The following is a 6,915-nucleotide window of genomic DNA, read 5'->3' as shown; positions in this document are numbered from 1 at the left end:
CGACATCCCCTCCATTACATTGTGGTGTCTTAAACAACGCGACATCCACTTCTTTACCATGTGGTGTCTTAAACAACGCGACATCCACTTCTTTACCATGTGGTGTCTTAAGCAACGCGACAATGCCACATTCATACGACACAAATAAATACATTATATACACATACGCATAATTATTCCACTCACAACCACGTGTGATAACGTACACCCAAAATGTGTACTTTGCCAAAGGTAGTCAACCAAGACGCACAACCGTGCCAATTGGACCTATGCACAAGCCCATCAAATCCACCTATATGTGAAGTGAGCTCTATAGCCGAGAATCACTTCACCCGACCCGCACCCATCCTACACATACATATGCATATAGGATATTAACACTCACCTTGAAGTCTTGAAGAAAGCTTCCAAGTAAACCGCAACTCGCCAATGGAAAATACCTATTCCATTATCACAATTACAACAATACACTTAGAGTGGATTCACAAGTCAACCAAATTCGACACTTAGTGCAATTTGACCCAAATGCACTACCAAGTACAAACCGCGCCCAAACTAACCAATAATCACTAACACAAGTGAGAATGGTCTTAATACGCCAATTAAACCCGATCATAGGTGTTAAACACCTATCTTGCCCAAAATGACACTCAAACCCTAATTTTGACCCATAAGAAGTCAATATCACGCTATTAGCAAGTTTTGACACCAAAACATATTTAACTCGGTTTAACACTTCAACTTAATCCATTTTAAGTTTATAAACTTTGTTAAATCGCCAATTGGGTCATAATCACCACCAAACCCTAATTTGACCCAAAGTCAAAGTTAGTCAACCAAATAACCCTAAATAGGTTTCAATACTTCCATAATCACCAATCCAAGTGATTAAACTCATAATCAAAGCCTAATCAAGGCCAAACCGCCAACCAACCCAAAACCCACCAACAATAACTATAAGATCCGATTACTAGCTTCACTTAACCCATTTCATCACTTAAAAGGGTTTTACAACTAATTAACTCAAAACCCTAACTTGAATATCAAATTAAATAAATGAAATTCGGAGTTTGAGCTTACCAATACTATCACCGCGTAGCCGAGAACGAAAGGAACAACTTTAAAACCCGAGACTTTGAACGATTCGAGCTGCTTCTTCACCAAAACCTCCAATCTCTCTCTAAACCTCCCTCTCTCTCTAAGAATGGATGAGGATGATGAATGGATGTGAAATGATCCAAAGTTGGATCTAAACCAACTGATAATGCCCACAAATCCGGCCCCATGTGAAATTACCCAAATACCCTTCATTTAAAATAAATAAAACAAGAGATTCTGTCAGCAGCAAACGGCGCGGCGCGCCCCTACCCCGCGCGGCGCGCGACCTCTCTGAAACAGATTCTTTTTCATTTTAAACTTTATATAAATAATCCGCGAAACCCAATCTCGAACGTCTTAATACACAAACAAGCAAGATAAATATTCGGGTCTTACAACTCTCCCCCACTTAAACTCGATCACGTCCTCGTGATCCTCATCACTTAACCAAGTGGACCTCACCCTACGGTCCTCGACATAAGTCCCAATCCGACTTTCCTAAGCAATTCCTTCCCAACGAATCGCCTTCCACAACTAAATCGTCACCCGCGATTTATTCAAATCACTATCCGAGCACTAAAACCTGCTCAATTTCCCATATCGGGAAAAACTCGATCCATCTCGTACCGAGATATCAATTCCTTAGCGTACCTTTACCAAGGACAACGCTAAAAGCAACCAAGTCTCAACTTAAAGTCAACAATCCGAAACGATGAAGACCGAACCAAACAAATCCTTACGGATAACATTAATCACTAACATCCCTTGTAGTGCGCAATACGACCTATACGCAACTACCATAGCATCAAAATCCAACGGCTAAAACCAAAAGCGCCCAAAACGACTATGGCAACGCTAAACCTAAGGTGTACAAAATCGACTATTGTCACACCCGTAACAACATGTGAGCGAAACACGGCTATCGCATCCCTAATCACACAACATGGTCCTCACGATCCCACCATCGGCGTATAAACAACCGATAGTTCACTCAACACCGGATGAAGTCAGCGGACCCTGTCAACGGTCATGCTTCATCAATATAACAATACCTCATGATGAAGTCAGCGGACTCCGAAAGTCATGCTTCACCACTATAACAAATCCTAACGGATACCACTAACCATCCACACTATCGAGCAAGAACCACCTATATCAAACATAGGCACAAAACAATATTTCTCTAGAAGAGAATCCGACACGCACATCCCTTAACCGAGGGATTTCACCTTGCTCGCCAAACACGCCCATTATCTCTCAACGAGATTTACCACGTTACCACCTCGGTGATAATTTAAATCCAAACCATAAGTACAACTTAACCGTAATTGTATTCTACCACAAATCGACCAAGACTAGGTCTCAACACAAGTTTTGGACCTACCAAAAACGTCATCCGAAATCTCACCCTAAGGTCTCCTCGTGCGGGAGTGTAACTTCCCTACTTGGAACTACGTTCCATAACCACGTCATGTACAACCGTACAATGCTACCAAAGGTAGACTTTACCAACAATTGGGTTCACACGACCCATTACCATACCCTGCTCCAAACCTTGAGCATACTAAGGATATTAACCTATCCTTAAACACTTTGAACGAAAAGTGTACCACAGATTACACGAACTATACACTCGCAATTATCCAATTGCTTTAGTTTTGTCGAATTTCAACCTAGTCACTCATGTACTTAAGGGTTTCTCCCGGTACCCTACGTACAATGTAACTACAACACCATCGGAGTCGACATCACGCTAGTAGGTATAAAAGAGGCACCTAATGTCGCGTTATGAAGACTCCATTACCAACATACATCGAGATTTTAAACACTCGGTCTCAAGGGTTCCAATCACCCGACGAACCTCATGGTTCATCACTTCACATAAAAGCGAACACGCGCTTAACAACCGAAAACCAAAACCCATTTCCATGGCTTGGTAGAAACATTTTCCAAATACTAAGGAATGCTTGGTTGCACCAAGACTTACGCCCTTCGTCCGTCAATCAAACATCAACATAGGGTACTTCCATTAGGAACGTCACCCGTAACCACAATATGCATAACACATGGCATTTAACAACTCAAACTCAAACGACATCGAACATTCCCAAGACTTGTGACCCCTCATGCCACCATTGTAACATCTAGACGCGCTAGAATTCGATATACTCGTCCGCGTACCACCCGTGCTCACACTCGGACCCTTAGTCCTCTTACTCGGAGCACCATAAGAAACAACCCTTCTCTCCCTTGAAGGCTCACCCTTCTTCGATCGTGTATGCGACTCAAAACCCCTAGCCGAGTCGAATAATTCCGAAAACGATTTCGCTTGACCATTACTAATTTTACTTTTCAAGTCATCATTCAAAGTCCGATAGAAATCCCCCATTAACGAACGATCATTCCCCAAATATTCCGGACAAAAACGAGCCTTCGCCATAAAGGTCGTTTTGAGAGTACTCAAATCCATAGATCCTTGTCGCAAGTTTCGCAACTCATTACGCAATTCCCACAAATCGGCCGAAGTCCGGAACTCCTCGAAGAATTCCTCCTTAAACTCGTCCCACGATAAGACCATAAACGTTTCACCACCAACAAGATCAATCTTACCATCCAACCAATCCCTTGCCCTACCCCGCAACAAACTAGTTGCGAGCCTCGTCTTCTTATCGGGAGGGCAATCAATCGTGCGAAAACGCCCTTCGACATCCGAAATCCAAGTTGTGCTTACCAATGGATCCGGTTTCCCGTCGTACATCGGTGGTTTAGTCCTCATGAAGCTCTTAAGATAACGCTTCATTTCGCCACTACTTTGAAGTTTGGAATACTTCCTATCCATTTCTTCTCGAAACGCCCTCATTTGCTCCGCAACGGCGGCCGCAACTCTAGCGTTAAACTCCACGTTATTCGCCTCGATCTCGTTTCGCGTCGTCAATCTCAAAATGCAAAACGATTAGATCACGAACGTATAAAATCGCACGCACAACTCCGTCCCATCTTGCTAAACACTCGTCGTACATCACTCGTTAGACACGATTTGCACCCGTAATAAGGTTTGCAAGTTCTTATTACGCACACACGCCGTATCGACTCGTTAGTACAACGACCGCCTCGCTCGATGATAATAACCAACACAACAAAATTCCTACACATATAAACATACGCAAGGAATAACATCACAACACAACACAATATCCTAGTTAGTTCACCTACACGCTAAGGCACTAACCAAATTTTCGTCCGTCCCGTTCTCCTACAAATCCCGCAGCAAATACGCACACGCAAAAGTCTAAGTCTAGGCACCTATCTCAAGTCGCCTAAATCCCTTAGACCATGCTCTGATACCACTTGTAACAACCCAAACCAAACCACGACAATTCCCGTTAAATTTCACAACATAAAAAAAAAATTTCTGGTGCAGTTCATTTGCGCGGCGCGCCAGGTGGGTGCGCGGCGCGCCAAACCACCTGGACAGCCCGCTGTCCCCGGAAGTCAATTTAACGAAAATGTTTGACTAGTTCCCGACATTTTTAGCCAAAACGCTTTTAACCATAAATTCATATATATAAAACTAGCACGTTTAATTAATAAAATTGAGTTTACGAAGCGGGTCCCACAACGACCCATTTTACCACCTTAAGTACCGAAATACAATATTTGACCAAAAGACTTTTAATACAACAAAGCCGAGCATGGCGATTGGGAATACGCTACCCAATCCTAAATGATCCAAAAGTAAGTCACTAAAGCAACTATGCACGTCTTCTAGTCCTCGCGCTTACCCGAGCCACCAATCCACATGCGATCTATAAAAAGAGTCAACAACGAGAGGGTAAGCTAACGCTTAGTGAATGATAATATACTACATACATATATATGCATAAAATGGACACGCCACATAAATAAACAAATACCGCATACCGGAGCGTCCAAGCCTAAAGGCAAGCTAATCTAAGTATACCGTACGATCACTAAGCAACAAGCTAATAATACCATCAATAAGGTAAGTTCACCAACGTCAATGTGAACAACGCCAATAACTACCCCCGGAGGGTTAACTACATCACGACAACACAACATTAATCACGAATTAGCAATTCGACAATCATGCAACATATCGTGCATATACCAATAACCGCAAATCCACATTAGCTAGCAATACCAATAGCATATAGTTCATAATTAAATATGCCAATACATAATTCCTACAACCATGGTTAACCAATTCGAACAAGGGAAACGGTACATACAAGACCGTTGGAGTTCATAACATCCGTTAGTGCTACTTAATCAACGCGTAGTCACTAATCCCCCGGGTGATGTCTTAAACAACGCGACTCACTCACCCTTTACAATGTGGCGTCTTAAACAACGCGACGATTCCACATGCCATTCAATACGATGGATGGTGTCTTAAACAACGCGACATCCCCTCCATTACATTGTGGTGTCTTAAACAACGCGACATCCACTTCTTTACCATGTGGTGTCTTAAACAACGCGACATCCACTTCTTTACCATGTGGTGTCTTAAGCAACGCGACAATGCCACATTCATACGACACAAATAAATACATTATATACACATACGCATAATTATTCCACTCACAACCACGTGTGATAACGTACACCCAAAATGTGTACTTTGCCAAAGGTAGTCAACCAAGACGCACAACCGTGCCAATTGGACCTATGCACAAGCCCATCAAATCCACCTATATGTGAAGTGAGCTCTATAGCCGAGAATCACTTCACCCGACCCGCACCCATCCTACACATACATATGCATATAGGATATTAACACTCACCTTGAAGTCTTGAAGAAAGCTTCCAAGTAAACCGCAACTCGCCAATGGAAAATACCTATTCCATTATCACAATTACAACAATACACTTAGAGTGGATTCACAAGTCAACCAAATTCGACACTTAGTGCAATTTGACCCAAATGCACTACCAAGTACAAACCGCGCCCAAACTAACCAATAATCACTAACACAAGTGAGAATGGTCTTAATACGCCAATTAAACCCGATCATAGGTGTTAAACACCTATCTTGCCCAAAATGACACTCAAACCCTAATTTTGACCCATAAGAAGTCAATATCACGCTATTAGCAAGTTTTGACACCAAAACATATTTAACTCGGTTTAACACTTCAACTTAATCCATTTTAAGTTTATAAACTTTGTTAAATCGCCAATTGGGTCATAATCACCACCAAACCCTAATTTGACCCAAAGTCAAAGTTAGTCAACCAAATAACCCTAAATAGGTTTCAATACTTCCATAATCACCAATCCAAGTGATTAAACTCATAATCAAAGCCTAATCAAGGCCAAACCGCCAACCAACCCAAAACCCACCAACAATAACTATAAGATCCGATTACTAGCTTCACTTAACCCATTTCATCACTTAAAAGGGTTTTACAACTAATTAACTCAAAACCCTAACTTGAATATCAAATTAAATAAATGAAATTCGGAGTTTGAGCTTACCAATACTATCACCGCGTAGCCGAGAACGAAAGGAACAACTTTAAAACCCGAGACTTTGAACGATTCGAGCTGCTTCTTCACCAAAACCTCCAATCTCTCTCTAAACCTCCCTCTCTCTCTAAGAATGGATGAGGATGATGAATGGATGTGAAATGATCCAAAGTTGGATCTAAACCAACTGATAATGCCCACAAATCCGGCCCCATGTGAAATTACCCAAATACCCTTCATTTAAAATAAATAAAACAAGAGATTCTGTCAGCAGCAAACGGCGCGGCGCGCCCCTACCCCGCGCGGCGCGCGACCTCTCTGAA

This window comes from Rutidosis leptorrhynchoides, chromosome 1 (assembly GCF_046630445.1).
Source record: "Rutidosis leptorrhynchoides isolate AG116_Rl617_1_P2 chromosome 1, CSIRO_AGI_Rlap_v1, whole genome shotgun sequence".
NCBI classification, from domain to species: Eukaryota; Viridiplantae; Streptophyta; class Magnoliopsida; order Asterales; family Asteraceae; genus Rutidosis; species Rutidosis leptorrhynchoides.
This window is presented reverse-complemented; position numbering follows the sequence as displayed.